This window comes from Hemicordylus capensis, chromosome 6 (assembly GCF_027244095.1).
Source record: "Hemicordylus capensis ecotype Gifberg chromosome 6, rHemCap1.1.pri, whole genome shotgun sequence".
In the NCBI taxonomy this organism is placed as follows: Eukaryota; Metazoa; Chordata; class Lepidosauria; order Squamata; family Cordylidae; genus Hemicordylus; species Hemicordylus capensis.
This window is the reverse complement of record NC_069662.1, coordinates 59,260,294-59,271,105: the sequence shown is the minus strand read 5'-3', so window position 1 is coordinate 59,271,105 and position 10,812 is coordinate 59,260,294. Positions and strand designations below refer to the sequence as shown.

Here is a 10,812-nt window from a genome sequence, read left to right as displayed (position 1 = left end):
AATGGGGATAGTCACTTCGGAAGGGTGATTTGACTTTGGCCCGGAGGATTATCTGACTTTGGCTACTTGGAGCCAAATATTTACACAGGCCTAATGGCCAGGAGCAAGGAGCTTAGGCAACGGAAAAAGTTCAGAGATGCAGCAGGTGCTACTTTTGAAGTGTTTATGGCTCCCAGGTGTGCATTTTACCTGGTAGAGAGTCTCCCCAAGGGCATGGTGATGAAGCTGCACTACCACATAGGCATGCAGGAAATTGGAGGCAATTGTGTCAGGGACAAAGGGAGTATTTTCATCCTGGAAGACAATGGCCACAATATCGTTCCCAATGTGGCGCTTCCGCTGAAGCTGGAAGGAAGCACACAAGAGAGGGAGTTATCCTTCCAAACAGCAAATAGCCCAACAAATAGCCCTACTTAACCCCACCGGCCTCCCATCTCAGTTGAAAACCTGAATCTATTCTAAACCCCACTCCCAGCTTGCTCCATCAACACTAAAATATCTATATGTCTCTACCAGTCTAGATGCTCATACATCACTCTCTCTTCCACCCCGTCCACAGTTTGCAGCTCCCTAAGTGCCACAAAGCACCAGGTACCTGCTGGGCATCTCCCTCTGTGAAGGGTAGCTTTGTAGAGACATGGAACATGATCTCCTTGCCCCGGAAATTGGTGCAGACAGACTCTGTTCCTGTCTGACCTCTCGTAACATCCAAGCCACCTCGGAATCTGAGCAGATCAGTCCCACATATTTCAGGAAAGGTGGGGGGTGGGGCGAGGCAGAGCGGGGGAAGAGGAGAAAAAGAAGAGAAGAGTAAAAAGAAACACTTTATTCAGAGATGGAAATAGAAGTCAAGTGAGGGCACATTTTGTAAAATGCACGTCTACCAATTCTTCATAATGCTTCTGCAAGATTAAAGTTCTTGTTGGAAGTGAAGAACTTTGCGCTGTCTCATGTCTCAATGACATAGGAGGACAGACTAGTGGGTCAGAGGGCTAGAGAGGTCAAGACATTGGTCATCCTTTCTCTACTGCTCTGACATTATCCCTTTGGTATGTAGATTGCTACTCTCAGGGATTGACTTCCTGCCTGCCTGCCTGCCTGGCCACTTCCTCTTCCTTCTCTTTCCTTTCTTTTCCCTTGCAACATGCAATGCAAGCTCCTCTCTCCCTGCATTATGTATGCAGAGATGTAGAATCCATCTGCATCCAGCTATCTAGATAGAGTAGAGATACTATTTCTCCACTTTACTATCTAGAATGGAGTTCACTAATAAATGCTCCATATATTGATCTGAAACGATGAACTGGCTCCAGGTTATTTTACTCTTAGCATACACGCATGCCTGGGCAGACTCCGCTGTGTTGTGCCTCTGTGCACTCTGCTATATTAGGAGAGTATCTCTTACCAGAGAGAATGCCCAACAGTTCTTTCATTCTGAGGTATAACTGGGAATGCATTTGAGCACCCAGGTAAGTTGTGGGAGAGCATAATTCAGAATAACATGCCCTCATAATGGCAAATAAAAGGGATGGCTCTCTAAATCCAGAGTTGGGAAATAAAATGTGATCCAAGTTGCCATTTAAGATATAGATGAAAACTTGATAGTCCACTGTGCTGCAGAGGGCAATGGACTATGGTTTTCATCTATATGTTAGATTCCAGAGCATTTAGCCAAGAAGGCGATAGCAATACAAAATGGAGCCCCTAAAGAAATATGGTTCTAAACAGCATAAGGAGAAGCAAGGATGGTATGTCTAGACTCCCATTCAGACACGTCTTGGGAAGACAGAATTGCACATGCAGTCTGTAGTGCTCTGGCAGGGCAGGGATACTGACCAAAAAAACCCAAAAATGGGTTTTTCTCACAGCAGGGATTTCCCTGCCATTGTCCAGGAGGGGAGGTTCCATTTGGGTCAGCAGCATGTCTACATCTTCTCCCTTTTCATTTGGAAATCAATCTGGCTAAGGCACAAGAGGGCAGGCGTGTGTGCATCCACCTAGACCAGGCCTGCACAACATAAGGCCCGGGGGCCGGATTCTGCCTGCAGGGACTATTTTACTGGCCCCCAGGTATCCTGCAGCAACATAGGAGCTGAAAACTGCCTTATAGCGCCATCCTATGCATGGTTTCTCAGAAATATGTTCCATGGTGTACCCAGTGAGTCTTACTCCCATGTAAGCATGCCTAGCATTGCAGCCTGAAAGCAATGACAATTTAGGGAGAGGAGAGGACTTGGCATTTATTTTGGGCTGGTTTGCACTCCAGGGGCCCCACTGACTGAGCAGGGACAGGACCTATTTCTGGCCACTATTTCTTGGTTAAAACGATGGGTCTGTTGATAGGGGGAATAGGTCCACAAGTAACTAACGATATTTTTAATTTTAATGTAATGTGCTAAAAATTGACAGCGGCCCTTTCACGCCTAGTTGTGTATGGTTCTGGCCCACTAGGGCATTTGAGTTGTGCAGCCCTGACCTAGACTCTTACGACTTGCAGCATCTTCCAACTTCTTCCTTCCCCCCTAGTTCATCCACATACACGCTCCTGCACGCAGAGTGTTGCATATTTGTTTTTGGAAATATTTACAAGCTAACTACTCAGTACTCTGAGCAGGGCTGGCCCTATCATACACAGCACCTTTGAGGAGTGAGGAGTGCTTTTGGTATGCACACGCACACACATACACACACACACACAACCCAGGTTGGTCTTTCAGTGTTGCCAAGTTGTGTGGCTTGTGCAAACTCAGCTCTTTGCACTTGCTTAAAGTTGACACTCTGGGCAACCAGTTGCCTTGGCCACCCCTAAGGCCAGTCCTGGTTCCAGTTCAGAAAGGTCTGGACCAGGCCTTCTAGTGCCTACACATGGTAGCACTAAGCCCATCACATCTAGCAGCTGCTGAGAGCTGGAGGTTCTCCAAGCTGATGATTAATAAATCAATTGAGAATGAATGGCCATGTAGTTTTGTGTCACTTGTTACATAGGAACATAGGAAGCTGCTATATACTGAGTCAGACCATTGACCTGTCTAGCTTCAGTATTGTCTTCACAGACTGGCAGCAGCTTCTCCAAGGTTGCAGGCAGGAATCTCTCTTTCAGCCCTATCTTGAAGAATCCAGGGAGGGAACTTGGAAGTTGGAACCTTGTGCTCTTCCCAGAGTACCTCCATCCCCTGAGGGGAATATTTCACAGTGCTCACACTTCTAGTCTGCCATTCATATGCAACCAGGGCAGACCCTGCTTAGCTAACGGGATAAGTCATGCTTGCTACCACAAGACCAGCTCTCCTCTCCTCTCACCTTGTTCTTTCACACTTCTCTGCTTCACGATTTAAGATTTAAACAATCTTACTGAAAAAACAAGCAGAGTTCTGAGAATGATGATCTGTCGTAGATCATGGTTTTGTTTGCTCCACTTGAGCCTACAAGTATGCTTGTGACAATAAAAGATCTTCCTGTGCTACCTTTCTTCTTTTATTTTGCCTGATGGATTTTGGGACGTTATTTCACTTTAACGAGTATTGTTATAACACTTTGACCAGTTTTAAAGAACTTCTCCCAGTGACGCTACAACAACCACCCTCCGTCAGATTCCTGTTATTAAAGCAGAACTTTAAAAGAACTGCTTTTTGTCCAGTTTCTGTGTCAAACTGCGGGTGGCATTTGCAAGCAGAGGAAGTGTGTGATATTCAGCCCTGAGCAGTCTCTGAAATCCAAAGCACAGTTTGGATTATAATCAGCGTTATTATTTAATACCCTTGATATTGCAGATGGAGACTGGAAGCTAACTGAATCTAAACTACTATCTTAGGAGGCCAACCAGTAAGTCCAAATCTCAACTTATCTATGACTGAGAATTTCTGAGTTCACAGCCTATGCTTTTAGGGCCATGTTTGTGTGCGTGTCAATGTAATGCGCCGTATGGCCCCCGCAATTGTTGTTGTTGTTTTAAAAGTTAAAACAGTATCTGACAGGGTGCCCAGAATCAGGACAGTGACGTCCAGCAAGGGGATACGTAACCATTTCCCTTCATGCTACAGTCCCAGTGAAGATCATCCACCTGAAGCCAATGGGAACTTCTTTCCCAGGGCGAAGAGCAGCCTTAGGGAGGGCCTGATCTGGATGGGAACTGTGGCAGCGGCAAAGAGTTCAGCCCTGTCCCACACACCATGGCCCCAGGCCAGACTGCCCTTCCCTGCTGTACAGCTGGCACACAAGGGCTAATCGCATGCTTGTTCTCACATTTATTCATTTACCATACTTATATACCACCCAAAACTCACGCCGCTACACGTAGTTCGGCCCTTAGTTCACTGCCTGCTATGCCCCCTTCCCTCAGCCTCCTTGCCTGCGGGCTGCCTGTCCTTTAGCTTCCTTATCTCCTCAGACCTGCCCCCTGTTTTTAGCCATCCCCCAGGTGAGGCTTTAATTTTTCTGGGCTGGGCTGAAAATTGCTCAGACAGACAGTGCTGGAGGAATCAATGCAAAAGTACTTACCCGCGGAAGTCCTGCAGCTGGATTCTGTCCCCAAGGAGATCTAAGAACTCTAAGATGCCTAGAGACCAACAGATTGGAAGAGGTCAATCTACATACCCCTACTAAAGAAAAGAGACTTAACAGATTGCGAAGACCATCGCGCAATATCCTTAATAGCACATGCTAACAAAATAATGCTCAGGATCATCCAATGCAGAATAGAGCCCTACGTAGAAAGGGAAATGCCGGATGTTCAAGCTGGTTTCAGAAAAGGCTGAGGAACAAGAGACATCATTGCTGAAGCACCCTGGATAACTGAGAAAGCCAAAGAATACCAGAAAGAACTCAATATGTGCTTTATTGACTACAGAAAAGCCTTTGATTGCATCGACTGAGAGAAGCTGGATTGGAAGAAGATGAGTGTGGTTATTGATTGATTGATTGATTGATTGATTGATTTGATTTATATACCACCCTTCCAAAATGGCTCAGGGCAGTTCACAACATGATAAAAACAATTAAAACAAATTAACAATTAAAATCAAACTATTAAAACACAATAAAACCAATAAAACAGCTAAAAGCCCTGAAAATCAGGGCAACAGTTTAAAACAGTTTAAAACAGTTAATCATTTAAAACTCTGGAAGGCCAAGCCAAACAGGTAGGTTTTAAGGGCTCTCTTGAAGGACAGCAAAGATCTCAAATTACAAATTTCTGCTGGGAGTGCATTCCATAGCCCAGGAGAGGCTACAGAGAAGGCCCGCCTCTGCGTCGCCACCAGACAACTGGAGACGGCAACTGGAGACGGACCTCCTCAGATGACCTTAATGTGCGGTGGGGATCATGTAGAAGAAGGCACTCTTTTAGATAACTCGGACCTAAGCCATTCAGGGCTTTAAAGGTAATAACCAGCACTTTGTATTTTGCCCAGAAACATATCGGCAGCCAGTGTAGCTGTTTCAAAACAGGCATCATATGGTCTCTCCGGGTTGCCCCAGAGACCAATCTGTTTTAAAGTTGGAGGAAGAAACATCAATAACCTGCACTACGCTGATGACACCACCCTGATAGCTGAGAATGATCTGCAAGCTCTAGTAATGGAAGTCAAGGAGCACAGTGAAAAAAATGGGACTGCAACTAAATGTAAAGAAGACTAAACTAATGACAACAGGTACAGCAACCAACCTCAGAATTGACAATGAAGACATTGAAGTGGTAGATAGCTTCTGCCTTTTAGGATCGACCGTCAACAGTAAAGGATCCAGCAGTCAAGAATATGCCACAGACTAGCACTTGGTAGGGTTGCAATGAAGCCCTTGGAAAGGATATTTAGATGCCATGACGTGTCTACACCTACAAAGATTAGAATTGTTCGGACCGTGGTTTTTCCCGTGACACCCTATGGATGTGAAAGCTGGACTTTGAAGAAGCAAGACAGAAAAAGCATTGACGCTTTTGAACTTTGGTGCTGGAGAAGACTTTTGAGGATACCATGGACAGCCAGGAAAACAACCAAATGGATCATAGAATCAATCAATCCAGAATTTCCACTCGAGGCACAAATGACCAGGCTCAAACTATCATACTTCGGACACATTGTGCAAAGACCCAGCTCCCTGGAGAAGTACATAATGCTGGGGAAAGTTGAAGGAAAGAGAAGAGGACGACTAGCAGCAAGGCGGATGGACTCGATTACAACAGCAATGAATGTGTTGGAAATTCTCTGTGGTGAGAGAATCCCTTTCTCATTATAGCAGAGTGCACAGAGGCACAGCACAGCGGAATTTAGTTAGGCATGCACGTATGCTGAGAGTAAAGTAACTTGGAGCCAATTCATAGTTTCAAATCAATATATAAGGCATTTATTAAGGAACTCTATTCTAGATAGGAAAGTGAGGAGTTAGGATCTCTAATCTATCTATCTAACTGGATGCAGATGGATTCTGCATCTTCTCTGCACACATGGTGCAGGGAGAGAGGCTTGCCATGTTGCAAGGTAGAAGGGCTGTTAGGAGAGAGAGAGAGAGAGAGAGAGAGAGAGAGAGAGAGAGAGGAAGCTAGTCCCTGAGATTAGCAATCTACATATCCAAAGGAATAGTGTCAGAGCAGTAGAGAAGGGATGACCAATGTCTTGACCCTCTAGTCCTCTGACTCACTAGTCTATCCTCCACTGTCTGAGACAAGAGACAGCGCAAAGTCCTTAACTTCCAACAGAATGCACCACTGAGAGACCTTAAAGGCCAAGTTGAAGACAGATCATCCTGGAGAGAACTATCTATGTCATCACTAAGAGTCGACACTGACTTGATGGCACTTAATCAATCAATCACCATATATTAATCAGAGGAATCGAAGCTAAGTTTCCAAAACTTACAGATGCAATAAGGAGAAGTGAAATTGCAAAACTTGCTGTGTTCCCTACAATCTTTGCACCCAGGGCTTCAATGTTAGCAATGCAGCATCTCCATCTCTATAGAAACATATCAGCTGAAAAGAAGCAATGAATGTTAGCCACTGGCTAACATCAGGGGCTCAAGGAACACTTGGGCGGCCAGAAGATGTAGTCCTGCCAGTGGCTCCTCAGCCCCTGTGAGGCAGGGAAAGGAGCTCATTGTCAGGAAATCAAGGAAACTAGCCAACCCGCACAGAGCATCTGTGTGCTCTTTGGGGCTGGCTGTTCCTCCCTCCCTCCTGCCCCACTCTCCCTCCCCCTCCCCCCTTATGTCCCACACTCTTGCCCCTCCCTCGCACACCACTCTCTTGCCCCCTCCCTCCCCCTCCCACCCCTCTCACTCACCCTCCTGCCCTCCCTCCCTCCCACTCTCTCTTGTCCTCCGTCCCCCTCCCACCCCTCTCTCCTCCTTCTGCCCCAGTCTCTCCTGCCCTCCCTCCCCTCCCACCCCTCTCTCCCCCTCCTGCCCCAGTCTCTCCTGCCAAAGTCTCTCCTGCCCTCCCTCCCCTCCCCCTGCTCTTCTCTCCTGCCCCACTCTCCTCCCTGCTCCAACCTCTCCTGCCCTCCCTTCTGCCCCCTCCCTCCCCATCCTACCCTCCCACCTGCCCTTCCCCTCTCCCCCCTGCCCCACCCTCTCCTGCCCTCCATCCCTCTCCCCCTGCTCCCCTCTCCTGCCCTCCCCCTCTCCCCCTCCCCCTGCTCCACCCTCACCTGCCCTCCCCCTCTCCCCCTGCCTCCCCCTCTCCTGCCCTCCCCCTCTCCCCCCTCCCCCCTGCTCCACCCTCACCTGCCCTCCCCCTCTCCCCCTCTCCCCCTGCCCCTCTCCCCCTGCCCCACCCTCTCCTGCCCTCCCCCTTCTTTCTGGATTGCCTGTAGGAGTTGGCGATAGAGGGCACTGCTTTGCAGTGGTTTTGCTCCTGCCATTCCAGATGGTGGAGCTTGGTGATGGTTGCTCTTTGAAATGGGAAGTATTATATGGAGCCCCTCAGGGCTTCATTCTGTCACCTATGCTTTCTAACATCTACATGAAACTGCTGGGTGAGGTCTTCAGGAGATTTGGTGCAGGGTGTTATCAGTATGCTGATGACACCCAAATCTATTTCTCCTTATCAGTCGTCGTCATCATCATCATCATCATCATCAGGAAATGGCATTAACTCCCTAAATGGCTACCTATGGGCAGTAATGGGGTGGGTGAGAGATAACAAATTGAAGCTGAATCCAAGCAAGATGGAGGTGCTCATTGTGGGGGATTGGAATCTGAGAGATGAGTTAGATCTTCCTGTGCTGGATGGGGTTACCCTCCCCTAGAAAGGACAGGTATGCAGCTTGGGAGTGCTCTTGGATCCAGGCCTCATCCTGGTATCTCAGGCGGAGGCTATGGCCAGGAGTGCTGTCCATCAACTTGGGCTGATTCGACAGCTGCGTCCATTCCTTGAAGAGAATGATCTCAAAACAGTGATGTACCTAGTGTAAGGCCCAATCCGGTCAATTTTATATTGAATTAGCGCATAGATAGGTTAGCCATATTGTATTAGATAGATGCTTGACTTGAGTCTGTTTGCTCGACACAGTTTAGGCCTTGATCTTGGCATGAACCCATGAGTGAACGCCAAGTTCCCCTGTTCCAGCAAATTTTCCATGCTGTCAAGAGCAGCCCCCATCTAGAGCTTCTGTCTAAAACTGGAGAAAATCGGCCTGTCGGCTCGGGCACACTTCCTCATTTTTCAGTACCTCAGATCGAAAGTACGCCAAGGCTCGGTGTTCCATTTGAAGGGGGGTCACTTGGCCCATGCCTTGTTCCTTTTTCACATCTCCCCTAGACAATGATATTAAATGTCAAATGGAACAGGTTAGCCAAGGGTCATGAATGGTCAAGACCCCTTCTTCGTCCAATCACTATTAGATGTGTAGGTGGGAAAGGAGAGGATACTTAAAACCCTAATTTGAGGATAGAAAAAAGGGACTCTCTCCCTCAGGGAGGGTGGCTCAGGCACGGCACACAGGAGGAGGAAAGGAGGAAGTTGATCCGATCAATCAATTTGACGGCACCTAGCATCTAGCAAAAAGAGGAACAAGTCGAGGTTCCCTTGGGGTATAGTATATTGTGACCGCAAGGGTCTGGCGGATCTGTCAGTGTCTCTAGGCTGTTAGTTTTGTGACTGCTTTGTGTGAGAGAAGTAATTTTACTGCATGCTGTATGCTGTGATTCATCTGAATATTGGTAAGAAAATAAATCTGTTTTGATTAAATATAATCTCTTCACTTCTCCTCGTGTCTTCTTGGGTCTTGGGATTCTTGACAGCCAGTACCATCAGAAAGGACCCACGTCTATGTATGTGGGGATTTTTGGAGCCCTCATTTATTCCTGGTTGCAGGAGTTTTGGGGGAGTCAAAAATCTCTTACACTAGTACGAAAAATTCAGTTAGTTCAAAATGTGGCAGCCAGACTGGTCTCTGGGGTAACCTGGAGAGACCAGATTATGCCTGTTTTTAAACAGTTGCACTGGTTGCTGATATGTTTCTGGGCAAAATACAAAGTGCCAGTTATTACCTTTAAAGCCCTGAAGGGCTTGGGTCTGGGTTACATTAGAGAGTGCTTTCTTCTGTATGATCCCTATCTCACGATGAGGTCATCTGGAAAGTTCCATCTCCTGTTGCCACCGGTACGTCTGGTGGCGACTCAGAACCGGGCCTTCTCTGCAGCTGCTCCTGGCCTATGGAATGCACTCCCAGCAGATAGCCACAATTTAGGCTCGCTGTTGGCCTTTAAGAGGGCCCTGAAAACTTGTTTGGCCTGGTCTTCCAAGGTTTTTAAATTGTTTGGGGGTGTTTTAATTGATTTTAAATGCTTTTGAATTGTTTTTATATTGTTTTAAGTACTGTGTTTTAGATGGTGTTTTATGTCTTTTTAAATTTGTTGTGCACCACCCAGAGCCTTTGGATGGGGTGGTCTATAAATGTAGTGTATAATACAAAATTAAAAAAGCATTGATCCAGTTTTCTCCATGTGCAGATTCTTTGCTGTTTAAGAAGATATGATTGATCAGAAAAGCTCTTTCCACATTCCAGACATTTATATGGCTTTTCTGTGTGTACACATGGATTGATAATTAAAATAATTAAAATTTTCACATTCCATGCATTTATACTGCCTCTTGTGTGCATTCTCCAATGGGCATTAAAGTCTGGTGTGCGATTCAAGCTTTTCTCACACACTGGGTAGACACTCCTTTTCATTCCTATTTGTTTTGCTTGCTGAACTGGAATTTCATGAAAGTTGTCCCCCTGGCAAGCCATGGATTTCCCCCTTCACATCTCTGGTTTCCTTCTGGCTTTTGGAGTTTCTCTTGATTGCTGAATTGCCTTCCACCTTTTGAAGCTGGTTTCTGTCTGACGATATTCCGTGCAATCTGTTATCATTCTTGCTGTCCCACCCACTGGTTGCCAGAGAAGCTACATTCCCCCAATTCTCCTCTCTGTGCAGGACTTCTTGGCCTGCTTTTAGCAAAGCTGGGTCCTCCTCAGTGAAATGCAAAACCATCTACTTCAAGGGTATTGGATCCTGAGCTGGCTGCACAGCAGCTGTTTTTGTGCACCTCCAAAGAAGAGATGTCATTCCATTACCCAGTGAGGTCTGGTCTGCTGAGAATGAAGAGACCCCAGATTTTGATTCCAATTTTAAAAGGCCTGCTGCACAGGAGCAATGGTATCCTTTTAAACATTATTCTAATGACTTCCATCTGCTGGACTTTGAAAAAATGGAACAGGAGTCATTCCATGAAACTGATTGGCATACGATTTAGGACAGACAAAAGGACTTACAGGTGAACCCCATTATCCACAGATAGCGGCGCATTGCGGCAATGGGAATCCGGGGCTT

The 10,812-nt window shown here is 46.7% G+C and overlaps 1 long non-coding RNA gene across 1 annotated transcript; it reads right to left on the bottom strand.

Moving 5' to 3' along the window:
- Positions 1-267: 267 nt before the first annotated feature.
- LOC128329286 (uncharacterized) lies at positions 268-4,625 on the bottom strand. The gene is made up of 3 exons (XR_008309606.1): positions 4,498-4,625; positions 596-725; positions 268-345 (listed from the first exon to the last, which is right to left on the bottom strand). It is a non-coding gene; the product is annotated as an uncharacterized LOC128329286 (long non-coding RNA).
- Between the last annotated feature and the right edge of the window lie 6,187 nt (positions 4,626-10,812).